The sequence below is a fragment of the Macaca thibetana genome, chromosome 11 (genome assembly GCF_024542745.1).
Source record: "Macaca thibetana thibetana isolate TM-01 chromosome 11, ASM2454274v1, whole genome shotgun sequence".
NCBI classification, from domain to species: domain Eukaryota; kingdom Metazoa; phylum Chordata; class Mammalia; order Primates; family Cercopithecidae; genus Macaca; species Macaca thibetana.
Window position 1 is genome coordinate 106,233,379 of NC_065588.1, and position 27,193 is coordinate 106,260,571.

Consider the following 27,193-nt stretch of genomic DNA (forward strand, 5'->3'; position numbering starts at 1 on the left):
AACCTCGTCCGGCCGTATGTGCTGGTGTTAAGGAGTCTGTCTGGAATTTTCCCTGAGAGCAATAAGTGGGTTTATAAACAGGGGTGTGGCATGATCTCATTTGCAACTCAGAGCACTCTGACTGCACCCTGGAAAATGGGCAGAAGGGGCAAGAGTGGAGCCACGGTCCTGCCCAGGGAGAGGGTACAGTGACATGGAGGGGGGGCTGAAGATAGCTCCCTGAAGGACACCAACATCAAGGAGACTAAGCTGAGGCACTAGGGAGGAGAGGAAAACCAGGAGACAGTGAGTACCCAGAGGCCACGGGATGAACACTTCACAAATAAGCCAGTGGCCAGGAGATATTAAGAGCGATGGTAGGCCGGGTGCGGTGGCTCAAGCCTGTAATCCCAGCACTTTGGGAGGCCGAGACGGGTGGATCACGAGGTCAGGAGATCGAGACCATCCTGGCTAACACAGTGAAACCCCGTCTCTACTAAAAAATACAAAAAACTAGCTGGGTGAGGTGGCGGGCGCCTGTAGTCCCAGCTACTTGGGAGGCTGAGGCAGGAGAATGGCGTAAACCTGGGAGGCGGAGCTTGCAGTGAGCTGAGATCCGGCCACTGCACTCCAGCCCAGGCGACAGAGCAAGACTCCGTCTCCAAAAAAAAAAAAAAAAAAAGAGCGATGGTAAAGCTGTGTAATTAAAGCCACTCTAGTAAGGGACCTGACAGATAAATTACTGGAACAGAATGGAGTCAAGTATTAAACACGAAGATAGGTGGAGGCCATGTGTGGTGGGTCATACCTGTAATCCCAGCACTTTGGGCAGCCAAGGCAGCAGGATTGCTTGAGCCCAGAAGTTCAAAACCAGCCTGGGCAACAGAGGGAGCCCTGTCTCTATAAGATATAAAGATAAATCAGATAGATGGCATCTATTTTGTGTAAAGTCTTGTGCTCATGCCCGTAGTCCGAGCTACTTGGGAGGCGGAGGTGGGAGGATCACTTGAGGCCAGGATTTTGAGACCTGCCTGGACAACATAGCAAAATAAAAATAAAAAATATTTTCTTTTTCTTTTTTCTTTCTTTCTTTCTTTTTTTTTTTGAGACAGAGTTTTGCTCTTGTTGCCCAGGCTGGAGTGCAGTGGTGTGATCTTGGCTTACTGCAACCTCTGCCTCCCGGGTTCAAGCAATTTTTCTGCCTCAGCTTCCCAAGAAGCTGGGATTATAGGCGTGTGCCAACATGTTCAGCTACTATTGTATTTTTAGTAGAGATGGGGTTTCACCATGTTGGCCAGGCTGGTCTCGAACTCCTGATTTCAAGTGATCCACCCGCCTCGGCCTTCCAAACTGCTGGGATTACAGGCATGAGCCAATGCGCCAGGCCTTTCTTTTTTTTCTTTTTTTTGAGATGGAGTCTTGCTCTGTCACCCAGCCTGGAGTGCAGTGGCATGATCTTGGCTCACTGCAACCTCCACCTCCTGGGTTCAAGCGATTCTTCTACCTTAGCCTCCTTGGTAGCTGGGATTACAGGCATGTACCACTACCCCCCGCTAATTTTTGTATTTTTTTTTAGTAGAGAACGGGGTTTCACCATGTTGGCCAGGTTGGTCTCGAACTATTTTTTTTTTTTTTTTTGAGACGGAGTCTAGCTCTGTCTCCTGGGCTGGAGTGCAGTGGCCGGATCTCAGCTCACTGCAAGCTCTGCCTCCTGGGTTTTCGCTATTCTCCTGCCTCAGCCTCCCGAGTAGCTGGGACTATAGGTGCCCACCACCTCGCCCGGCTAGCTTTCTTTTATTTTTTAGTAGAGACAGGGTTTCACCATGTTAGCCAGGATGGTCTCAATCTCCTGACCTTGTGATCTGCCCGTCTCAGCCTCCCAAAGTGCTGGGATTACAGGCTTGAGCCACCACGCCCGGCCGGTCTCGAACTCTTTGACCTCATGATCCGCCCATCTTGGCCTCGCAAAATGCTGGGATTACAGGTGTGAGCCACCGTGCCTGGCCCAAAAAATATTTTCTGTGTGAAACAGGAGGCAGGGTAGTCCCAGCCACTTGGGAGGCTGAGGTGGGAGGATCACTTTGAACTCAGGAGGTCAAGACTGCAGTAAGCCATGATTGTACCACTTCACCCCAGTCTGGGCAACAGAGCAAGACCCTGACTCAAAAAAGAAGAAAGAAAAAAAAAGAGAGAGAGAGAGAGAGAAGGGAGGGAGGGAGGGAGGAAGGAAGGAGAAAGAGAAAGAAAGAAAAGAAAAAGAAATAGGAGGCAGAGTTGCCTGATGAGAGTGAGAAGGAAGGCAGAAGGGTGGGAAGTGGGATGAGTGTTGAGAAGATTCAAAATAGTTGCTATGGTGAATGGGAGAAGAGTGCCAACAGGGAAAACAGGAATTCCCGGGTGGTGGTAAGAATTGGAGACCATTAATTTGTTACTGCCAGCAGTCTAGGTGACTGAGATTATGGGAGCGACCTGGGGCCTTCCCACCAACAGGAACCGCCTTCCACTTCCACACCCAGCAACCCACCAGGACTTGCCAAGTGGTTCACATAGTTTTAAGATATGTCATCATTGGTGTCTACTGTTTGTTATGGTGTCAACATGTGTTACTGGGACTGTAACTAGCCAGGCCCAAGATGCAGGAGCAAAAGGCTGATTCTGTTGCTCTGCCCAAAGATCACCCTTTCCTGGGACTTGCATCCCCTGTCAGGCCACAACACAGGGCAGAAAGCTTTTCTTTGTCCCCTGACTCAGTTCAGCCACTGGGAATTACTTGGTTCACTCAACTTAATCTGGATATACCTACCCTACCTTCTTATAAATGCTGGATTTATTTAAACCTCAAGATCTCCCCTCTATTCCTCTCAACCCAAGCTGAATACCCATGCTATCCTTGGGAAATTCAAAAAATATCTGTTTCCTAGTCAAGATAGCTGGCCATTTTACATAACAACCCAGGTCTTCTACAACCTTAAACAAAGGCTGGAGATAGATGAGGAAAACTAAGGCTCTCCTAATGGTGGATGGTAGAGAGATGTCTGAGGTTTCTGGAGGATTGAGGACCTATTGTCTTCTCCACCAATCTAACCAGAAGAAATATAAAAACAGGACGGAAGGAAATTTACATTGATCCAGGACTGGGCTTTTGCTCTAAGTTGCAAATTATGTTATTTAGGGTGCTTTTGTCTGAAAGTAGCAGAATGCCTGACTCAAGCTGGTTTAAATATGAAATAATTGATTATTTAATGTACTAGGATATCCTGGGGGAAGATAAGCTTCAGAGTGGATTGATTTAGTGGCTTGACAATATCGTCAAGGATCTGGATTCTTTCTGTCTCTCTGTACTGCCACCCTTGTTGTTGGGTTCATCCTCAGAAAGAAAGATAATCAATTATTTTGTCTCTTTCATGGGAAAATTTTTCCCAGAGTCCCCTTCGCCCCACCTCACTCTACCCTCTAGTGCTAGAAGTGAGTCACATGCCTGTTCCTCTCCTGACAAGAGACAGGGAATGACCATGACCCACTTGGACCAACCATCTGGGTTGGAATGGATATTGGGGAGTTGTTCACAACGTCCATGCCTGGGTATAGCAAAGATCATGGAATCTAGACTGGATGGGAAAGGAAATGGAGGAAGGAGTGTCCTGAGAGGGGGAAAGTGGAAGGGCCAAGGGATTCTGGAGTTCAAAGAACGGCTAAGCTAGAATGATCAAAAGAACAGAGCCTGTGATCAGAGAAATGTGAGACTTTAGAGGAAGATTCGTTCCAGGAGAAACTGAGGTCCAGGACATGGTCCTGGGAGATGGTGACTAAAGCAGAGTGGAGGTGAAGGTCATTGGAATAAGAAGGGACACAAACTGAGGGGCCAGGAGTTTGACCAGGTCCTGGGTCATTAAAGTCACCAATATGGCAGTAGAAACTGGGTGAGAAGGATAAGCCAGTTGCCAAAGCCCTCTGAGAATAAGGGTTGATTGACTGGTTGATTGATTGATGAGTAGGCATCATCAATGAGAAGGCACAGAAGGTGGTACAGCCAGATGCCAGGAGCCTCAGTGCTTACTTAAGATGGAGGACTATGGATCTAGTAATAGAGGTGTGGAGGACAGAGGACACCATGGGGTTGAGAGGAGGACCACCATCCCCTGGGAAGGGCTTCAAGGACTGTCAGGGAAGAGCCAGGGCTTACTTAGGGCAGGAAGGAGAGGGAACTGTTTGTGCAGAGGTCATGACCTTAAAAATAAAGAGCACGCCCCATTCTTCCTTTACTCCATCTCACAGGCTGGAATGAGAATCTGTGGGTGAGCCACCTTTGATCCAGAATTTGGGAACTCATACTCCCCACCTGCTAGTTGGTAATAGAAGCACGCTTGAAACAATCCTTCCCACGTGTCCATTAATCCCGAGAGCTTGTCAGTCTCGGGGGTATAGCAGACATTCTTAGTTGCTCATTCAAAATTTATTCGAAGTGGGGCATGAGAGCTCATGCCTGAAATCTCAGCACTGTGGGAGGCAGGAGGATCCCTCGAGCCCAGGAGTTCAAGATCAGCCTGGGCAACATAGTGAGACTCCTTTTCTCTACAAAAAATAGAAAATATAGCCAGGGGTGGATTCATGCCTGTAATCCCAGCACTTTGGGAGGCTGAGGTGGTGGATCACCTGAGGCCAGGAGTTTGAGACCAGCCTGGCCAACATGGTGAAACTCTGTCCCTACTAAAAATAGAAAAAATTAGTTGGGCATCGTGTCGGGTGCCTGTAATTCCAGCTACTCGGGAGACTGAGGCAGGAGAATCACTTGAACCCGGGAGGCAGAGGCTGCAGTGAGTCGAGATTGCACAATTGTACTCCAGCCTGGGTGACAGAGCGAGACTGTCTCAAAAAAAAAAAAAAAAAGAAGAAAGAAAAAGAAAAAATAGCCAGGTGTGCTGGCGTGCGCCTACAGTCCCAGCTACTCTGGAAGCTGGGTGGCAGTTGCGGGGGGATCATTTGAGCCCAGGAGGTCGAGGCTGCAGTGAGTGCTGAGTGAGACCCTGTCTCAATAAATAAATAAATAAACCATTCTATTTTCATTGTTAACAGAATACCCAATTTTACTCAGGTTTTAAACTCTTGAGAAAGACAACTTCATCCCCAATTCGGGAATATAGTGTTAGTCCCATTGCACTTGTGGGTGACTGGTGTAGGAGTGGGTATGAAAACGAGTGTATGGCTATGAAACGTGAGAGGAAATTTGTTGTGGAACTTCTAAAGAAAGATGTAGTGGACGGGCCTACTGGCTCAAACCTGTAATCTCAGCACTTTGGGAGGCTGAGATGGGAGGATTGCTTGAGCTCAGGAGTTCAAGATCAGCCTAGGCAATATAGTGAGACCTGCCTATAATTTTTTTTTTTTAAATTAGCCAGGCATGGTGGTGCATGCCTGTTGTCCCAGCTACTTGGGAAGCTGAGGTGGAAGGATCACTTGAGTGCAGGGGTCAAGGTTGCAATGAGCTATGAACACATCACTGCACTCCAGCCTGTGTGACAGACTGAGATCCCGTCAAGGAAGGAAGGAGGGAGGGACAGAGGAAAGGAAGGAAAGAACGCAGGAAGGCAGGAAAGAAGGAAAGAAGGAAGGAGTCATTCCTAAGAAACAGATGTGAGAAGAGATGGTCTTTCTGAAATGACATGTTCTGAATGGCAGAGCAGAATGATGGAAGGAACTTGGTTTGAACCATTGAGTTAACTAACTCAGGAGCCACCCTACTTTGGGACTTCTTTTTTTATTTTTTATTTTTATTTTTTGAGACAGAGTCTCGCTTTCTTGCCCAAGCTGGAGTGCAGTGGCACGATCTCAGCTCACTGGAGATAATGCTGCTATAAACATGGTTCTACAAATTCCTGTTCATGTTTCTGCTTTCAATTCTTTGGGGTATATAGCCAGTAGTAGACTTGCTGGGTCTTGTGGTAATTCTATATTTAAGTTTTTGAGGAAACAAGTTTTTTTCTTTTCTTTTTTCTTTTCTTTTCTTTTTTTTTTTTTTTTTTTTTTTTTTTTTTTGAGACAGAGTCTCACTCTGTCGCCCAGGCTGGAGTGCAGAGGCGTGATCTTGGCTCACTGCAACCTCTGCCTCCCAGGTTCAAGCGATTCTCATGCCTCAGCCGCCTGAGTAGCTGGGATTACAGGAGCGTGCCACCATGCCTGGCTAATTTTTGTATTTTTGGTAGAGATGGGGTTTGCATGTTGGCCAGGCTGTTCTCAAACTCCTTACCTCAAGCAATCTGCCTGCCTTGGCCTCCCAAAGTTCTGGGATTATAGGCATGAACCACTGTGCCTGGCCAAGTTTTGTTTTTTCTTTTTTCTTCTTTTAACAGAAAGAGCATTTCTTGTGTGTTTTTATGTAATCTACCCGGCTAGCCACCTGTGCCTCATAGCATCTCCTTTTTAACCCAAAAGCTGAATACATCACCCTTGGAAGGGGAAATACCTTCCTGCATCAGTGAGTCACCATCTCTCTCACTAAGCAGAGATTAAAATTTTTAATTTAATTCCAACAGGGCATTTTGCTACAGAGCATGGAGAGGGGAAGCAGAGTAAAGTTATGCTGAATAGTTGGACATTTTGGACGTGAGACAAAAAGCAGAAGCAGAGAGATCAAGAGAAGGAAGAGAGGAGCTGAATGTGGGGCTTCGGCATGAAGACCCATCAGCCCTGAGACTCCTTGGAGTAATCCTCATTAGAGAGTTCCTCCCTAGTCCTGGACTCCAGGAAGCCTGACTCATTTACGACATCTCTTCTTGTTTTCTATGAGATCTCGTCTTCTGTATTTCTCTCTGAGCATCCGTATACTATGCCCTCAGTTTGTGACCGTCTATTCCTCACAATCAAACAAACACAGCTAACACATAGTCTCATTCCCTCAGCCCCCACCAGACTGACAGCACCTTCATGTCAATGATATGGACTCACTTGGGCCCATTCTGTTGAGCCAGTGACATGGCATTCATCAGAGTAGTTGTCTCGATCCAGCTGAAGAGCTCCAAGTCAAATGGAGAAGCCAATGGAATGGGCAGGAAGTGGGATTGTCACCAGACTGGGGCATGGAGATGGTGGCATGGGATAAAGTAGGTACAGCAAACAGGACGTGAGGGCCAGAACCAATGGGCAGGTCAGGAGGATGAGCTCAGGATCTCTGAAGGCCCCAGGATGAAGGGGTAGGGAGAGCACCTTGGCTCTTCCCACCTGCAGGAAGAGGAGAGGGGATGGTGGTAGAGTCTATGATTGAAGATCTGTGTACTTCTCCCTGACAGCATGGAATAGCTGTTACCAAAACTCCCCCTGTTCACTGGCCTTTTTATCCAGTCTAAACCAAATTTCCCTTGGCTCTCTCTCGCTCGCTCTCCCACTTTTTTTCATACCCACCCCCATTTCTCTTATGCCTGGAACAATCTCCCATTTAGCATCTGCCTGCCCAGTTCTTTGCCTTCCTTTACAACTCCACCTACCACTTAGCTTCTCTGATTAAGTGAAAGTCGAATAATTATACTTCTTTCCCCAAAACACATTTCTGAAATCCCCAACATCCCTGGGGTTGCGATCTGTGAAGAAAGGTCTCTGACTGCCTAATTTTCATTAAGGGAATTCAGTGGGATTTCTAATTATAAGCACCACACCTGGCACCTAATAATGTTTAGTGAACTGTAGCTATTAATTAACAACGATATGTTATTAATAATAATAAAATAGTAATAGGATATAAGCTCTTAGAAGATAAGGACTCTATGCCCAGGTTCAGTAATCCAATATTCAAATATTTAATTGTAGCAGAGAGTGTTAGGCTTTTCTGCCATGCCCAACTTCTCCCTCTTGCTCAACCTGAAATCAACAGACCTTCATATCCATAGCTGTGGCTTATTGGATCAGGGTGAACATCTGCCCAGGAGAGCCTGACTATTGGCTGACCAGTGGCCAATTGGGACCTCTCTATTGAGAGTATAAGCCAGGCACAGTGGCTTATGCCTATAATCCCAGCACTTTTGGGAGGCCAAGGCAGAAGGATCTCTCGAGTCCAGGAGTTCAAGAGCAGCCTGGGCAGCATAGCAAGACCTCATCTCTACAAAAAAAAAAAAAAAAAAAAAAAGAAAGAAAGAAAGAAAAGAAAAAGAAAAGATTTAATATTAGCCAGGCATGGTAGTGTGTGCTTATAGCCCTGCTACTTGGGAGGCTGAGGCGGGAGGATTGCTTGAGCTAGGAGTTTATTTGCAGATACGAGGTTTCCTATGTTGCCTAGACTGGTCTCAAACTCCTGGTCTCAAGCAATCCTCCCACCTTGGCTTCCCAGAGTGGTGGGACTGCAAACATGAGCCACTACGCCCAGCCCCAGCTCTGCCATCTCTATGGTGTTACCCTCATCAGCATGGTCCTAAGTGGTTCCCACCAGAACTCAATTCTAAACAGAAGGCTGGAAGAAAAAGGAAAGGAGAAAGAAAGGGCATGTTCCTCCCTTGAAGGGCATGACCTGTCACTGCCACTTGCAGGTCATTGGCCAGAGCTTAGTCATGCAGTCACACCTACCTGCAGTAGAAGGTAGGAAATGCAGTCCTTATTCTGTTGACCATGTTTCCCACCGAAAGTCAGGACAACCAAATTGAGGACAACCAAGAATTCCTGCCACCAGTACAAACGAGACAGTCCCCTGACCTGGAGCTGATGACTAGCCTGTCCTACACGTGGAAGGAACTCTGGGTTCCCAGGGGATCTGGGTGGCTATGAAGCCTATAACATAGCCCAGCCAGGAAAAAGCTCCCAGAAGAGAATTTATTTGTCCAGGAATGTACAGACAAAAAAATGACCATTCTGCATTTTTCCAGGGGAAAGAGGCCCAACCAACCTCATGTGGTTTGTTCTATCCAGCTTGGCACTGACAGAGGCTGGTGGGGACTAGGGGAGGGTCTGAAAGTTCAGGATCTCAGGTATGAACAATTGCTCTGACCAGGTGCTAGGTTGTGTCCTGTGGGAATGTGCTGGGTCCCTAGATGACCTCAGAGGTCACTGATTTCATTAATCCATAAACAATCCAATATTCAAATATTTAACTGTAGCAGAGATGGATAGATTTTTTTTTTGCCATGCCCAACCTCCCCCTCTAGCTCAACCTGAACTCAACAGACCTTCATATCTATAGCTGTGGCTTATTGGACCAGTGTGGACAGGGTGGATCAGCCTCCCCTGATCCACCAGCTGAAAGAGACTCCTGCTCTCCTCTGAGGCTCCATCATACCTGGAATAGACATCTCTTAGTAGCGCCATGTTTCCTATATTTTCAGTTGATATGGCTCAGGTCAAGCTGTCCCCATCCACAAGTCCCAGGGGTGGGTTCAGGACACAGAACTAGACAATCAAAGCATCATTTTCCCCTGGCTACTGTGCTTTGTTCAAGAGCAGGCACATGATTCAGGTTGGTCTAATATGAGTCTTGGAATTTTGGCTAAAATTATTGAAAAAGTGGTGCTCTTTGAGTTGGAGTTGCTAAGCTGGCAGGTTGTATGCCTAAAGCTCTTGGTGGCCATCATGCTAGCAGGGAATGAAGTTGACTTAGAGGAAGCCAGAGGGAAATGATGGAGGGATTTCTGACGACATTATTTGAACACGCTGATCAAGCCATACCTGCAACCTCGACTAGATTTAGGCGCCAGTAACCTCCCTTTGTTGCCTAAGCCAATTGGAGCAGGCATGCCTATCACTTTTGACCAAAAGTCTTGGCTAATGTAGTATCTATGTGCCCCTTCATAACGTAGCTTCTCACTTTGTAGCTGATGTTGCAATTATTCCTGAGCACATTTCATGGGTCCTCTTTGGCTATGAGAATTTTTTTTTCTTTCTTTCTTTCTTTTTTTTTTTTTTTTGAGATGGAGTCTCACTCTGTCACCTAGGCTGGAATACAGTGGTGTGATCTCGGGTCGCTGCAACCTCTGCCTTCCGGGTTCAAGTGATTCTCCTGCCTCAGCCTTCCGAGTAGCTGGGACTACAGGTGCCTGCCACCACGCCCGGCTAATTTTTATATTTTTAGTAGAGACAGGATTTCACCATGTTGGCCAGGCTGGTCTCAAACTCCTGACCTCAAGTGACCTATCTGCCTTGGCCTCCCAAAGTGCTGGTATTACAGGCATGAGCCACCATGCCCAGCTGACTATGAGATCTTGAAACCAGAATTCCTCCTAGGTGCCAGGCACAACTCAGGTGTTTGGGGAATGCTTGGTGAATGAATGGATGGATCGATGGATGGATGGACTGATGGATGGAAATAATTAAGATAATACATGTTCCTCCAGAATGTCAAGCCCCTATATTGAAGCCTATGCTTCTCCAGGCCTTTCTCAGAATCTTTACCTCATTCTTGTGTTCATTCATCCAGGCAATACATGTTTATTGAGCACTACAATGTGTGAGGCTCTGTGCCAGGGAATGTGTGGTGCAGTGGTGCAGAGCATGTGCTCTGGAGCCATATGGACCTGGATTTGAAGCCCAGCTCTGCCCCTTAATCTTCATGTGACCCTGGACAACTTGCTTAACATCTCTGAACCTTGATTTCTTCATATGTAAAATGAGCGTTAGTGGTATTTTCTCCATAGAGTTGTTGTGAGAATAACCAAGATAAAATGACCACTTACTGTGTGTCCTTTACAAATGTTAGCTGTAGTTATGCTCTTGCCTTCCAACGTAACTAGCTAGATAGGTAGGTAAGTGGGGAGGCGGGGGGGAGAGAGAGAGAGAGAGGAAACAGCAAAAATAAATGCATTTTTTTCTCTGTCTGATAATTTGTGGAAAATATAGTTGTCTAGACCAGTGATTCTCAACTTGGGGTGACTGTGTGCCCCAAGGACATTTGGCAATGTCTGGGAACATTTTAGTTGTCGTGACTGAGGGAGTGCTACTGGCATCTACAGCCAGAGTTGCTGCTAAAATATAAGACAACCCCTGTGACAAAGAAATGTCTGGTCCCAGTATGCACAGTGGCCAGGCGTAGTGGCTCACGCCTGTAATCTCAGCACTTTAGGAGGCTGAGGCAGGAGGATTGCTTGAGCCCAGGAGTTCAAAACCAGCTTAGGCAATATGGGGAGACCTTGTCTCTACAAAAAATACAAAAAATTAGTCGGGCATGGTGGTGTGTGCCTGTAGTCACAGCTACTTGAGAGGCTGAGGCAGGAAGATTGCTTCAGTCCAGGAGGTTGAGGCTGCAGTGAGACGTGATTGCGCACTGTACTCCAGCCTGGGCCATAGAGTGAAACCCTGTCTCAAAAACAAAACAAAACAAAACAAAACAAAACAAAACAAATGTCCACAGTGCCTAGGCTGAGAAATCCTGGTCTATAATGTGTTGACATCTTTGAAATCAAGTACCACAGTCCAAGGTACATAGTAAGTGCTCAACAAATGTTTGACAACCACATGAATGAAGGAATCAATCAATCACAGAATCAATGAAGCACCGAATGAATGAATGATTATGTCGTTCATTTGTCATTTGGCTGAGTGCCTGGGACAGGGCTGCATCTGAGCAGCTGTTCAGTAAATGGTTATTGACAAGTTCCTGTAAACATCCCTCTCCGAAGCAGTTGGGGAGCGAGGTCCTGGCAGGTGAACACCCAGCCTCACAGCTGTGGTTCCGGGTCATGATAAATTGCTGTGGGAAGTCACAGAGCAGACAACTCATCACACATTGTGATGGATTCATTGTCTTCCCTCGTGGCCCCCTTTATCTCAAACTCTCAGCAGAGAAGGATTTAAAGGGGCTGAGCTGAGCGAGAGCCTGCGGATGTGGCTCTTCAGGAAAAGGAGGGGAAAATGAGCCCAGACTGGGGATCATCATTAACAGGAGCCTGTTAGAATTAGAGATGGGGGTGCGGATGGCGGCGGGACTCTCTTCATCACCACACCCTATCTAATTCATTTATTCAACAAATATTTATTGAGTACCAGAGACTCTTTAGGGATACGTGAGTTAACTAAACAGACAAAATCCCTACCCTGTTGGAATGTTTATTTTAAAGAAGCAGGATGAACAATGGACACGTAAGTCGGACATACTGTATATGAGGAGCCCTGTACACTAGGAGAAAAATCAGGCAGGGAGGGAAGATAAGGCATGTTTGGGGTTGAGCCTTTCCATTGAGGTGAAATTCACATAACATGAAATTAACCATTTAAAAGTGAACAATTCGTTGGTGCGGTGGCTCAGGCCTATAATCCCAGTACTTTGGGAGGCTGAGACAGGAGGATTGCTTGATCCCAGGAGTTGGAGACCAACTGGGCAACATGACAAGACACCATCTCTATTATTGTTGTTGTTTGTTTGTCTGTTTGTTTTGAAACTGAGTCTCACTCTGTTATCCAGGCTGGAATACAGGTGTGATCTTGGCTCACTGCAACCTCTACCTCCTGGATTCAAGTGATTCTCGTGCCTCAGCCTCCCGAGTAGCTGGGATTACAGGCATGAGCCACCACACTTGGCTACTTTTTGTATTTTTTTAGTAGAGACAGAGTTTCACCAGAGTTCGAGTCCAGGCTGTTCTCGAACTCCTGACCTCAGGTGATCCGCCCACCTCGGCCTCCCAAAGTGCTGGGATTATAGGTGTGAGCCACCGTGCCTGGCCTCTATTTTTTTTTTAAGTGAACAATTTAGTGGCATTTAGTTTATTCACAATGCTGTGCAACCACTGTCTCTGTCTAGTTCCAGAACATTCTCACTGTCCCAGAGAAACCCCATACCCATTAAGGAGTCCCTCTCCATTCTCCATTCCCCCTTCCTCCAGCCCCTGGTAACCACCAATTTTCTTTCTCTGTACAGATTTGTCTGTTTTTGGATATTTCACAGAAATGGCATCATACGCTATGTGGCCTTTTGTGACTAGCTCCTTTCACAAGAAGCTCACCTTGTTTTCAAGGTTCCTTCATGTTGTAGCATGTGCCTTTCATTCCTTTTTATGGCTGAACAAAATTGAATTGCATGGATAGACCACATTTTGTTCACCCATTCATCTGTTTAGGGACATCTGGGTTGTTTCCATCTTTGGCTATTGTGAATAGTGCTGCTATGAACATTCAGCTTACAAGTATCTGTTTGAGGCTTGGCACAGTGGCTCATGCCTGTAGTCTTAGCACTTTGGGAGACCGAGGTAGATGGATCATTTGAGTTCAGGTGTTCGAGACCAGCCTGGCCAACACAGTGAAACTCCATCTCTACTAAAAATTAAAAAATAAAAATAAATAAAGTTTCTGTTTGAATCCCTGTTTGCAGTTCTTCTGGGTAAAAACCTCAGAGTGGAACTGCTGGGTCATATGGCAATTCTATGTTTAACTTTTTGAGGGATGGCCAAACTGTTTTCTATAGCAGCAGCACCATTTTACATTCCTATCAGTGATGCACAAAGGTTCCAATGTCTTTATTTTCTCACCAATACTTGTTATTTTTGAGACAGAGTCTCGCTCTGTCACCCAGGCTGGAGTGCAGTGGTGCGATCTCAGCTCAGTACAACCTCCACCTCCCGGGTTCAAGTGATTGTCGTGCCTCCCGAGTAGCTGGGATTACAGGGGCCTGCCACCGAGCCCAGCTAATTTTTGTGTTTTTAGTAGAGACCAGCTTTCGCCATGTTGGCCAGGCTGTCTTGAACTCCTGACCTCAGGTGATCTGCCCGCCTTGGCCTCCCAAAGTGCTGGGACTACAGGCATGAGCATCTGGCCTCCATTTTAAAAATAATAATCGGCCTAGTGAAATGAAGTCGTATGTCATGCGGTTTTGGTTGGCGTTTCCCTAATACAAATCACTATGTGGTAAGCATCTTTTCATGTGGTCACTGGCCACGTGTATATCTTCTTAGATAAATGTCTATTCAAGTCCTTTGCTCACTTGTGACTTGGGTTGTCTTTCTGTCATCAAGATAGAAGCATGGGGTTATTTTTATTTATTATTATTATTATTATTATTTTGAGACAGAGTCTTGTTCTTGTTGCCCAGGCTAGAGTACAGTGGTGTGATCTTGGCTTACTGCAACATCCACCTCCTAGGTTCAAGCGATTCTCCTGCCTCAGCCTCCCGAGTAGCTGGGATTACAGGCACCTGCCACCACACCTGGCTAATTTTTGTACTTTTAGTAGAGACGGGGTTTCACTATGTTGGCCAGGCTGGTCTTGAACTCCTGACTTCAGGTGATTCACCCACCTTGGCCTCCCAAAGTGCTCCCAAATTACAGACTTGAGCCACCATGCCTGGCCTTATTTATTTATTTTTTGAGACAAGGTCTCACTCTGTTGCCCAGGCTGGAGTGCAGTGACACAATCATGGCTCACTGCAGTCTCAACCTCCTTGGCTCAAGCAATCCTCCCACCTCAGTCTCTTGTGTAACTGGGACCACAGGCATGTACCATCACACAGGCTAATTTTTTATTTTCTATAGAGCCCAGGTTTTATCATGTTGCCCAGGCTGGTCTCAAACTCCTGGGCTCAAGTGTTCTTCCTGCCTCAGCTTCCCAAAGCGCTAGGATTAATAGTTGTGAGCCATGATGCCCAGCGTAAACTTTTAAATAGGGTGATCAGAAAAGATCTCCTTAAGATGATGACGTTTAAGTGAAAACCTTAAGAAGGTGAGAGGGTGAGCCAAGGAGTTAACTGGAAGAGCATTCCAGGCAGAGAGGACAGCAAATACGAAGATCCTGAGGCAAATCACTTTCATTTGTCTGTAACTCTGTTTTCCTGTCTGCAAATGGCAATAAGACCATGAATCAGCCCATCAAATGTTGGCAAATTACCAACACTTGGGCTTGCCCACTGCTCTTGCTCTTAAGCAAGATACCTAATGAATGTCTCAGAGCTTCAGTTTCCTCACCTGTAAAATGGTGATAATAACTGTACGAACCTCACAGTGTTGTCAGGAGAATTAAAAGAAATATGCCTTGCCAGGGCCTGGCACACAGTAGTGTTCAGAAATGTAGGGTTTGAACCCAGACTAGGTGGACTTCCAGTCCTGAGGGGCGATCATAGCTCACTGCAGCCTTGCCCCTAAGACTTAGGTGATCCTCCCACCTCAGCTTCTCAAGTAACTGGGAATACAGGTGTGTGCCACCATGCCCGGCTAATTTTTGTATTTTTTTTAGAGACAAGTTTCACCATGTTGCCTAAGCTGGTCTCAAACTCTTAGGGTCAAGTGATGTGCCTGCCTTGGCCTCCCAAAGTTCTAGGATTACAGGCATCAGCCACCATGCCTTTTCTTTTCTTTTTCTTTCTTTCTTTCTTTCTTTTTTTTTTTTAGACAGAGTTTTGCTCCGCTCTTGTTGCCCAGACTGGAGTGCAATGGTGCGATCTTGGCTCACTGCTACCTCCACCTCCTGGGTTCAAGCGATTCTGCTGCCTCAGCCTCCCGAGTAGCTGGGATTACAGGCATGCGCCACCACGCCTGGCTAATTTTGTATTTTCAGTAGAGACTGGGTTTCTCCATATTGGTCAGGCTGGTCTCGAACTCCCGACCTCAGGTGATCTGCCCGCCTCAGCCTCCCAAAGTGCTCAGATTACAGGCCTGAGCCACTGCGCCGGGCTTCGCTTCGCTTCTCCCCTCCCCTACCCCACATTCCCCTCCCCTCCCTTCCCTTTCCTTTCCTCTTTCTTTTTTCTTTTCTTTTATTTTGAGTTAGAGTCTCACTCTGTTGCCCAGGCTGGAATGCAGTGGCACAATCATGGCTCACTGCAGCCTTGAACTCATGGGCTCAAGCGATCCTCCCGCCTCAGCCTCCCAAGTTGGGATTACAGGCATGAGCCACTGCACTTGGCTTAGTTCCCCTCATTTCTGTGAGAGAGTCTGAAGGGTTTCATGGTGGGGAGGCCTGTGGTCCACCCTGACTGCCTCCATATGTTTTCCCCTATCTATGTTTTTAAAAGCATAATTTAACCAGCCTGGCCAACATGGTGAAACCCCATCTCTACTAAAAATGCAAAAATTTAGCCAGGTATAGTGGCGGGCGCCTGTAATCCCAGTTACTCAGGAGGCTGAGACAGAAGAATTGCTTGAACCCAGGAGGCGGAGGTTGCAGTGAGCTGAGATTGCGCCACTGCACTCCAGCCTGGGCAACAAGAGCGAAACTCCATCTCAAAAAAAAAAAAAAAAAAAAAAGCATAATTACTTAGATTCTAACATCAAGCAGGGAGATTAGTCTGAATCCCAGCTTTCACCGAATGACCTTGGGCAAATTTCTTAACCTCTTTGAACTAATTTCTTCATCTGTGCCTCAATATTGTGGACAGGATTCAAGATCACATTGTGTCAATAGAAGAATTAACAGAGATAATGCAAGTGAGTATCACCAGCACGTGACAGGTGCTCGAAAAAAAATCTTCCCGGCCAGACATGGTGGCTCAAGACTGTAATCCCAACACTTTGGGAGGCCGAGGCGGGAAGATCACCTGAGTTCAGGAGTTCAAGACCAGCCTGACCAACAGGGAGAAACCCCGTCTCTACTAAAAATACAAAATTAGCCGGGCGTGGTGGCGCATGCCTGTAATCCCAGCTACTCGGGAGGCTGAGGCAGGAGAATCGCTTGAACCTGGGAGGCAGGGGTTGCGGTGAGCCAAGATCATGCCATTGTACTCCAGCCTGGGCAACAAGAGTGAAACTCCATCTCAAAAAAAAAACTTCGCTCCACTCTGGCTTCACGTGTGTCTGCCCAACAAATACCATTCAGGGTAATCAAAAAACACAAGATTACTTTAAACAGATCATCTCCAACACAAGTTACCACAGTGTTTTGCTTTGTTTGTTTGTTTTTTTTGGTGGCAATAGACTGTGGGCCTTGAGGGGGTCTCAAGTGAGTGCTCAGATCTCAGCTTCTGTGCTTTGTTGGCTGTTGGACCTCTGGCGAGTGTCTTAACTTGTGTCTCAGCTTTAGTTTCCTGGCCTAACTTACAAAGTAGTTGTAAGGATCCAAGATAATTTTCGTAAAGCACCCAGCACCCAAGAGGATTTTGGGCCTTTTGGGGCCTCAGGTAGTTATCCTGCTAAGAAGAAAAGGACAAAAAGCCAGGCGCAGTGGCTCACACCAGTAATCCCAGAACATTGGGAGGCTGAGGTGGGTGGATCACTTGAGGTCAGGAGTTCGAGACCAGCTTGGCCAACATGGCAAAAAAAACCATCTCTACTGAAAATACAAAAATTAATCGGGCGTGGTGGCACACGCCTGTAATCCCAGCTACTCTGGAGACTGAGGCAGAAGAATAACTTGAACTTGGGAGGCGGAGGTTGCAGTGAGCCAATATTGCGCCACTGCACTCCAGCCTGGGTGACAGAGCCAGACTCTGTCTCAAAAAAAAAACAAGGTCAAGAAATCCAAGCAGTTTGGGTGGCAAAGACCAGGAGAGAGAAATTCCAATCAGGCTATTTAGAAACCCCATGCAGAGCCAGACATGGTGGCTCACACCTGTAATCCCAACATTTTGGGAGACCAAGGTGGGCAAATCACAAGGTCAGGAGTTCGAGACCAGCCTGGCCAATATGGTAAAACCCCATCTCTACTATAAATACAAAAGTTAGCCAGACATGATGGCAGGCACCTGTAGTCCCAGCTACTCGGGAGGCTGAGGCAGGAGAATTGCTTGAACCTGGGAGGCAGAGGTTGCAGTGAGCTGAGATCATGCCACTGCACTCCAGCCTGGGCAACAGAGTGAGACTCTGTCTCAAAAAAAAGGAAAAAAAGAAAAAGAAAAAGAGAAAATAAATGCCGTGCAGAACCTAGTGAGAGTGAAACCAAAAATCAACAAGTTTCCAGCCCTTATTTTTCTCCCTCTAGAAGGAGCTAGGGATCAGGAATCTCAAGTTTGGATGTCACTTTCTCCAAAGCTAACTCTGCCCTTGAGCAAATCCCTTCCCCTCTCTGTGCCTTAGTTTTCCAGGAATCCCTTTGTAAAGACCCTTTCCTCTCCGAAACCATAATGGTACTGCTACTACTGACCAGCAGAGGGCAGCGATGCACCAACATTCTCTATGGATCTGGGTTGCTTTTGTCTGGCCTTGGACAAGAACATTGAAATAATTAGTTAGTGGTCTGTGTCACTCTTCTTCAAAGAGCCTTATTTTATCCTCAGTGCATAGTCAGAACAAGGTCTTGCCACAGTGCACAGATGAGGAAGTAGAGCCTCAGAAGCATAAGAAACTTAACAACCAGTAATTTTGGTCACACCACATCCTAAATTTAGACTATCAGAATGGTATGAACACATTGCTGTATGTCTGGGCTGCGTGGCATCGATAATCCATTACCTGCTTTATGGTTCATGAAGCACTTTCTGATCCTCGATATCAGAATTCTCATCTTATTCTCCTCCAGTTTACAGGTGAGCAAACAGTGGCTTCTAGAGGTTATGTCATTTGGCCTAGCATTTTCTTGTTCTTTTTTTTCTCCAGATGTTTTTTGTTTGTTTTGAGACAGAGTCTTGCTCTGTCACCCAGGCTGGAGTGCAGTGGTGCAATCTCGGCTTAGTGCAACCTCTACCTCCTGGGTTCAAGCGATTCTCATGCCTCAGCCTCCCGAGTAGGTGGGACTACAGGCATGAGCCACCATGCCTGGCTCATTTTTGTTTTTTTTTTTTTTTTTTTTTTTTTTTTGAGACGGAGTCTCGCTCTGCCGCCCAGGCTGAAGTGCAGTGGCCGGATCTCAGCTCACTGCAGGCTCCGCCTCCCGGGTTCACGCAATTCTCCTGCCTCAGCCTCCCCAGTAGCTGGGACTACAGGCGCCCGCCACCTCGCCCGGCTAGTTTTTTGTATTTTTTAGTAGAGACGGGGTTTCACCGTGTTAGCCAGGATGGTCTCGATCTCCTGACCTCGTGATCCGCCCGCCTCGGCCTCCCAAAGTGCTGGGATTACAGGCTTGAGCCACCACGCCCGGCCCATTTTTGTATTTTTAGTAGAGACAGGGTTTCACCATGTTGGCCAGGTTGGTCTCAAACTCCTGACATCAGGTGATACACCTGCCTCAGCCTCCCAAAGTGCTGGGATTACAGGTGTGAGCCACCGAACTCCGCCTCTCCAGGTTTTATTTATTTATTTTAGCAACAGGGTCTCACTATGTTGCCCAGGCTGGCCTGGAACTCCTGGCCACCCAGGATCCTCCCACCTTGGCCTCCCAAGTAGCTGGGATTTACAGCAGTGAGCCACTGCACCCGGCACTAGCATGTTCACAATCAGCTCCATCTTAGAGACTAGTTGACTCGATTCACTGCAACCTCCACCTCCCAGGTTCAAGTGATTCTTCTGCCTCAGCCTCCCAAGTAGCTGGACTACAGGTGTGCACCACCATATATATATATTTTTTTATTTAGACAGAGTTTTGCTCTTGTCACCCAGGCTAGAGTGCAGTGGCACGATCTCGGCTCACTGCAACCTCTGCCTCCTGGGTTCAAGCAATTCTCCTGCCTCAGCCTCCTAAGTAGCTTGGATTACAGGCGCCCGCCACCACGCCTGACTAATTTTTGTATTTTTAGTAGAGACGGGGTTTCACCATGTTGGCCAGGCTGGTCTGGAACTCCTGACCTCAGGTGATCTACCCACCTCTGCCTCCCAAAGTGCTGGGATTACACATGTGAGCCACCACGCTCAGCCTTGTTTGTTGTTTTGATCTGTTTGGGTGTGCTATGTCATCAACAGACTCCAGGGTTGGATAAGATGCTGTAACAAAGTGCAACTCAAATTAGCTTAAACACGCAAACATTAGGAAAATTTCACCTTACCTAACAAGTAAACTGCAAGGTAGCAAAGGTAGCCACTAAACAACATCAGCAGCTTCACTCCATTGTTTCACCTTCATCACGATGGGCAAAAGTGCCCTTGAGTGTGGGTCCCCCTCATGGATACAAGATGGCAACTGCATTCCCAAGCACGGCAGCCAAGGGGGGCAACACCCAAAGGAAGATGAAAGGCCTTTTCCTTGTGTCTTTTTATAAAAGGAACTACCCACCCCAGCTGATTTGCTCTCACATCTCATTGGCCAGAAATGGATCACATGGCCCTGCCTAAACCAATCACTAGCCAGGGAATGAGAATGACATGAAGGCTTAGGCCTCTGGTTCTCAACCAGCCGTGATTTTATCCTGGAGGGGACATTTGGTACTATTTGCTCATATTTTTGATGGTCACAACTGAGGGCAGGATACTACCAGCATCTACTGAGTAGAGGTCAGGGATGCTACTAAAACCTTACGATGCAGGACAGCCCCACAGCAAAGAATTATCTGGCCTTAAAAAAAAAAAAAAAAAAAAATTTGTGTGAGACAGGGGTCTCGCTATGTTGCCCAGGCTGGTCTTCAACTCCTGGCCTCAAGCAATCCTTTTACCTTGGCCTTCCAAAGTGCTGGGAATCCGTGCATGAGCCACTGCGCCTGGCCTTATCTGGCCTAAAATGTCAGCAGTGTTGTAGTTGAGAAACCCTGGCATAGACCGATTCACTAGAGGGTTCTTTCTCTAGTGCAGGGCTTGGGGCTGGTATCTGTCTTCCATGAAACACATAACTACAAGGAGGAGGGAGGACACCACACAAATTGAGGTTCAGAGAATGTGAAAGAAGAACGTCGGGGGGCTGGCTTTTGGGAAGGGGACCAACAGTCTCTGTTCTAAGCCCTGATGCTGTGAATGTAGCTCCCAGCAGGCTCTAAGGAGCTCTGATGCTGTGTGCCTTGCTGCTAGGAGTTAGGAATAGCACAGAACCAACACTTGGCCCTTGCCCTCACGTTGCTTATAGGCCAGCTGTTTAAACCAGACTGGCATTACTTCCTTTTTGCTACTATCATTTATAGTGTTTCCTCATGGTAGAAAATACAGAAAGGAATATGGAAACAAAGCCAAAGTCGTTCATACTCCCAGCACTCGGAGAGAGTCACACTAACATTTTTTTTGTTTGTTTCCTTCCAAACTTGGCACTGTTTTCTAATTATTGCAATCCACACAAATTATCTCCTCATTCTTTCATTCAGTCCACAGCTATAGAGCTGAGTGCTGGTGTGTGTGGTTCAGATTCTCACTGTGCTGAGAGTACCCAGAAGAACAAGTTCACTGGAGTTCAGAGCAGTTGGATGTGCGAGACTTTACTTGGGCAACCTGAACGGAGAAAGAGGGAATAAGGATGGCTCCCACAGAGCAGAAGGGCCTGCACCAGGAAGATTCCAGGTATTGTAGATATCTCGTTCTTTGTCTTATTCAGCATTCATTCCCCACTTCTTTTTTTTCCTTTTTCTTTCTTTCTTTTTTTTCTTTTCTTTTCTTTTCTTTTCTTTTTTTTAAGACGGAGTCTCACTCTGTCACCCAGGCTCGAGTGCAGTGGTGCGATCTCATTTCACTGCAGTGTCCACCTCTGGGGTTCAAGTGATTTTCCTGCCTCAGCCTCCTGAGTAGCTGGGAAGGCGCGTGCCACCACGCCCGGCTAATTTTTGTATTTTTAGTAGAGATGGGGTTTCACCATATTGGCCAGGCTGGTCTTGAACTCCTGACCTCAGGTGACCCGCCCACTTCGGCCTCCAAAAGTGCTGGGATTAAAGGCGTGAGCTACCGTCCTGGCCTCATTCCCCACTTCTGAGAAGAGCACCTGGCTTTCCTTTGGAGGAGTCATTCCTTCCCCACCATCGGCCCTCAGCTCCTGCTTGGGTGCAGCTAACCCTACCCCCTGGTTCCAGGTGGTCACATGACCCAACTCTCATCAATCCCTCCCACCAGTGATTGTCTCACAGCTGGGCACATGACTAGATCAGGCCAATCAAGACCAAGGAGACTCTGTTCCGTTTGTGGGCCCTGTCTAGAAAGGGAAGCTCTCTCTCCATTGGATTTGGAGCAGTTAGGATGAAACCTGGAGCTGGTGGCTGGTTTGCTATCAGGAGCAGAAAGAGGATACTTGGAAATAAAGCCAACACGGTAAAGGGAAGAGCTGAGAGATGGAGGAAGAGTGACCACCCTGAGGGAAACCTTGGCGCTTCCCCAGCCAGTTGTATTGAAGTCCATGGCTTCTACGGATTTCCAGTTACGTAATTGAATCAATTGCCTTTTTTGCCTTAAGCCAGTTTCAGTTAACTTTCTGTCTTTTGCAACTGAAAGTTCAGACATACTTTGTTTCCTAGAGTAATGGAAAAAATGGACTCAGAGTCAAGAAGGACTTTGCTCTGCCATTAACCAGCTGTGTCCTTGGATAAATCACTTCATCTTCTAGATTCAATTCTCTAGAATGAAGGAAATAATACGTTCCTCTTGGGTGGCTGGAATAATTGAATGACCTCCTGTGGCTGGCAGTGCTTTGTGAAAGTGAAGGGGAAATACAAATGCAAGGGGTTCTTATGAAATGGCAGAGATAATATTAGGAAAGAGGTTTCAGACGAGCTTAAAAGGATGGCGGGCTCCAAGGTAAACTCAGATGCAGTAGCAATCAGGTGGTGATGGAAGCCTGTGAAGTGGTGGCAGGTATAAGAAAGATCAGGGGCCTTTCTGGTCTACTCTTTCCTTTTCTCTTTGATAAATTTGTGAGACAAAGGAATATCACTGTAAGAAAAATGGCAGCACAAACGTGATGAGCACCATCAACTGACACTGACTTTAGGATCAGAGACAATAGGGAGTGGTGGGGACTGTGGCAGACTGGACAGTGCATGCCCCATTGTAAGCAAGTAGCATTCCTCAGCTCCAGCCAATCTATGCCACACAGTATGGCAAGATTTTCTAATTTTTCTTTTTTTTTTCCTTATCTTTTTTTTTTAAATAGAAAAGTGAGAAATATCTTTTAATGTTTGAGTATTTTCTTAAAATTTTCCTTTTTTTTTTTTTCTTTTTGAGACAGTTCCTCTGTTGCCCAGGCTGGAGTGCAATGCTACAATCTCAGCTCACTGCAACCTCTGCCTCCTGGGTTCAAGCAATTCTTCTGCCTCAGCCTCCCGAGTAGCTGGAACTACAGGTGCACACCACCACACCTGGCTAATTTTTTTGAGATGGGGTTTCACCATATTGGCTAGGCTGGTCTCGAACTCCTGACCTCAAGTGATCTGCCCACCTTGGCCTCCCAAAGTGCTAGGATTACAGGTTTGAGCCAAGCCACCACATCTGGCCAGATTTTCCATTTTTTTGACTTAACATAATAGTGTAATAAAGAAATCTGGCTCCCTTATTAACATAAACATAGTTTTTAAATATTCTTTTCGTGAAGTTAACTGTGTTTATTTAGCCATTTTCTTAGCTTTTGCGATCATGGTTCTTTGAGAATTTTCTTTGTAATTGCTGCAGTGAGCTTGGAGATCACAGATGTATATAATTTAAATATTACTTCTTCAGGTTTATTCTTAGAAGTAGTATTACCGAATCAAAAGTTCTCAATATTTCTCAGGGTATTGGAATTTATACATTGCCTATCAAAACTGTTGTTACTGAAATCTGCATTCATCAGTTCACAGAAATATGCAATCACAGACATGTTTAGATCTATGTCCAGCTGTGTTCATTTCACAAGTTAAGAAATGAAGCCTAAAAATCTGAACCCAGAAGCCAGACCTTCAGACTGCCAGTCAGTTTCCTCCCCCATCCACTCTGATTTATTAAGCAGTCAGGCTGGCCCTTCCTGACCCATCCTACACAGTGGCAGAGCTTTTGCTCCTCTACCTGCTGCAATCTACACTGGTCCCAGCCCCTCATCCAGCTCCCATGGGACGCCAAGCAATACGGAGGTTGGAGTCTGAGAAGCACAGAAATCTCCTGAACCCCACCACGAGTCCACACTAGGCAGCAAGTCCACCACAGGGTCGCAAACCACAAACTGGAAAGAGTAATTTTTCAAGGCAGCCTGGAAATCCAGATTTTTATGTAAAATTCCTCAATTTTATTTATTTTATTTTATTATTTTTTCTTTGAGACAGAGTCTCTCTCTGTCATCCAGGCTAGAGTGCAATGGCACAATCTCGGCTCACTGCAGCCTCCACCTCCCAGGTTCAAGAGATTCTCCTGCCTCAGCCTCCCAAGTAGCTGGGACTACAGGCGTACACCACCATGCCCTGCTAATTTTTGTAATTTTAGTAAAGATGAGGTTTCATCATATTGTTCAGGCTGGTCTCAAACTCCTGACCTCTGGTGATCCACCCACCCTGGCCTCCCAAAGTGCTGGGTTTACAGACGTGAGCCACTGCGCCTGGCTAGAGACAGGGTTTCACCATTGTTCAGGCTGGTCTCGAACTCCTGACCTCAGATGATCTGCCTGCCTTGGCCTCCCAAAAATGCCTGAATTTTAAATGGTGGTTCTTTTTTTTAAATACCCTATGAGCCAAGTACAGCTTATCTATCTAATTTAGCTAGTTTGTGGTCCCCTGTGTAGGTGCAGAGATGGATCTTGGGAGAATGAGAGGGTGGCTGGCAGGGAGATGTCCTTACAAGAAAACAAGAAACAGGCAGAGGGTTCACATCCTCTTCTGAAAACAAATGTGTAGCAATTCCATAAACTTTCCTATACATTTATTAAATCCTCACATCAACCCTGTGAGTTAGGGCAGGTTAACTCCATCATGCAAATGGGGAAACCAAGGCCCAGACACCAGCTAACCAGTAGCCCTTCAAGGCTGTGCTCTTTACTTCCTCACTGATGGAACTCAAGTCAGAGCTGACTTTGAAGATCACTAAGAAGCTCAAGACAATGCAAGGAAAATGAACACTTCTGCTTAAAGAACGCCAACCTGGCTTTGTTCCCCACTGCACCACTGGTGCCTTTTTAGTCTCCTTGCTTTAAAGTGAATGTGACCAATGGGCACCACTTTGATGATGTAGCAGCCATGGAGTGCACCGCTCACATCTCCCTCTAGAGAGTCTGTATGGCCGGGCTCAGTGGCTCATGCCTATAATCCCAGCACTTTGGGAGGCTGGAATCACTTGAGGATCACTTAAGGTCAGGAGTTCGAGACCAGCCTGGCCAACATGGTGAAACCCTGGCTCTACTAAAAATACAAAAATTAGCCAGGCATGGTGGCATGCGCCTGTGGTCCCAGCTACTCAGGAGGCTGAGGCATGAGAATCACTTGAACCCAGGAAGCTGAGGCTGCAGTGAGCTGTGATCATGTCACTGCGTTCCAGCCTGAGCGACAGAATGAGACCTTGTCTTAAAAAAAAAAAAAAGAGAGAGAGTGAGAGTCTGCACGGAGAGCACGATTGACTCACAGTCCGCATTCCCACTCCTCTGGATCCACCAAGTTCACGCCAAGGCCATATTTCCTCAGATGGCTCCTAGCCAATGACAGCACAGCGGGGGTGGTAGCACAGCCCCACTGCTGCTTACCTGAGATTCATTCTACCAGTGACTTTGTTCAGGAAGCCCTCATCAGTCCAGTCAAAACTTTCTGAGACCTTCATTGCTATCTGCAGCTCCTCTTACTCACTCCTTCCTTCCCTGTCTCTTTCCCCAGGTGTTAACCCAGCATCCCAGTCTGAAGACGTCTGCCCTTTATCCTTCACAGGCATTCCCTTGATCCCCTGCAAGTCTGAGCCTGTCCTGGCATCTGCTTCCCAGAGGATCCAAATTTAACACAGATAACTTCCATTTTGTAGGATGAGATAATGAAGTCTACAACCATCCAAACTCACAATCATCTGTTGTCAAGGAAATACAGTTTCACATTGCAATGGTAAGGACCATGGGCTTTGGATAGACCAGGGTGTGAGTCCTACCCACCAGTGGTATGACCTTTAGGAAATGTCTTAGCCTGCCCTAACCCTCTATTTCTTCATCCATGGAATCAGTGATTCTTAAGTGGGAGCAATTTTGTTTCCTCCAGGACAGTTTGCAATGTCTGGAGACATTTTTTGGTTGTCACAACTAGGGGGAGGGGAATGGTTGCAACTGGCACCTAGTTGGGTAGAAGGCCAGGGACACTGCTAAATATCCTGCAGTGCACACAGCAGCCCCTCCACGACAAAGATTATCCTGCCCAAAATGTCCATAGTGTGGAGGTTGGAAAATTCTGTGTTAAATGGGGATGATACTAGTAAGCTAACTCAAATAACTATTGTGAGGACTCAGTGGGATCATGTGTTCAATATCCCTTGCCTTCCTTGTAAACTCCACAAGGGCAGGAACAAGATGATGTAGATAAATGTTCTGTATCATCAATGACTGGAACATAGAAGGTGTAAAGTAAATTATTAATTGTTGAAATATTTATCAAATGAGTGCAAATCAACAAATGTTAATTGTCATCATCATAGTCACCATTGCCATCTTTCCACCCCCTTACTCAGTGCCTGAGGCATAACAGGTCCTCAATCTTTGTTGAATGAATGCATGAGAAATGAAGGAATATTTACTCATTAACTACTTATCTGTGTGCTTTGGAGAGATATTGGAAACTCTTGAGAAATAGGCCTGGGCATTTCCTTTTTATTTGCAACAAGGAATTTTGTTCGTCAAAGAAATGACTTTAAAGGATTGAGACCGCTGCCAAGCCACAGAGTCGGAATCAAGGGGCCTGACTCAGAGTCATGGAGAGGTTAGGACACACATCTTGCAGGGCTTAGGCAAAAAAGGAAAATGGGCCAGGCTTTGTGCGAACTCACTGTGAAACAAGAGCTGTTTTCAGGGCCCAGGAACACACTCTGTGTTTAATTTCTTCCATCTGTCTGGTATCTGACCTCTGCTGCCCTTTAAGCCATTGCCACATATTGTCTGCGCACGTTCCCATATAAGGTGATCTCTCTCTCTCTTTCTCTCTTCCCTCTCCTCTCCTCTCTCTCGCCCCATCTCTCTCTCTCCCTCTCTTTTCCTCTCCCTCTCTCCGGTTAGCAACACTGACTTCCTCCACCCTGTTCGCCTTCTCTCTGCTTTCCCTGGCAGACTCTGCTGCGAGGATGGATGGCTGGAGAGCAGGAAGGGGCAGGGGTCTGCCAAGGAATGTAACAGGTTTATTTTTGTTCAGGCTGCATTCTTTGCCCAGCCTGCAGGCCCCAGCCACTTGGGAATGTCACATGCTGATAAGACAGTGGGGGTGACTGAGATCTGTGGCTCAAATCTGCAACACCCCAGGTGTGAGCCATCATCACAGAGTCGGGGAACTAAGGGTGGGAGGGGCAGGGACTCTGAGGTCATGGGACTTACCTGTTCCCATTGCCTTGTGTCTAATTCCTAGAAAGACAAGTTTGATCCTTCAGGGAAACAATTGCAGAAATTGAGATCCGTAACCACCTAAGCCCATCTCTGGGCAAAATCC

The 27,193-nt window shown here is 46.6% G+C and overlaps 1 long non-coding RNA gene across 1 annotated transcript; it reads left to right on the forward strand.

The window, feature by feature from the left end:
* LOC126931543 (uncharacterized) lies at positions 1-26,269 on the forward strand. The gene is made up of 3 exons (XR_007717879.1): positions 1-285; positions 20,957-21,149; positions 25,397-26,269. It is a non-coding gene; the product is annotated as an uncharacterized LOC126931543 (long non-coding RNA).
* Positions 26,270-27,193: the final 924 nt, after the last annotated feature.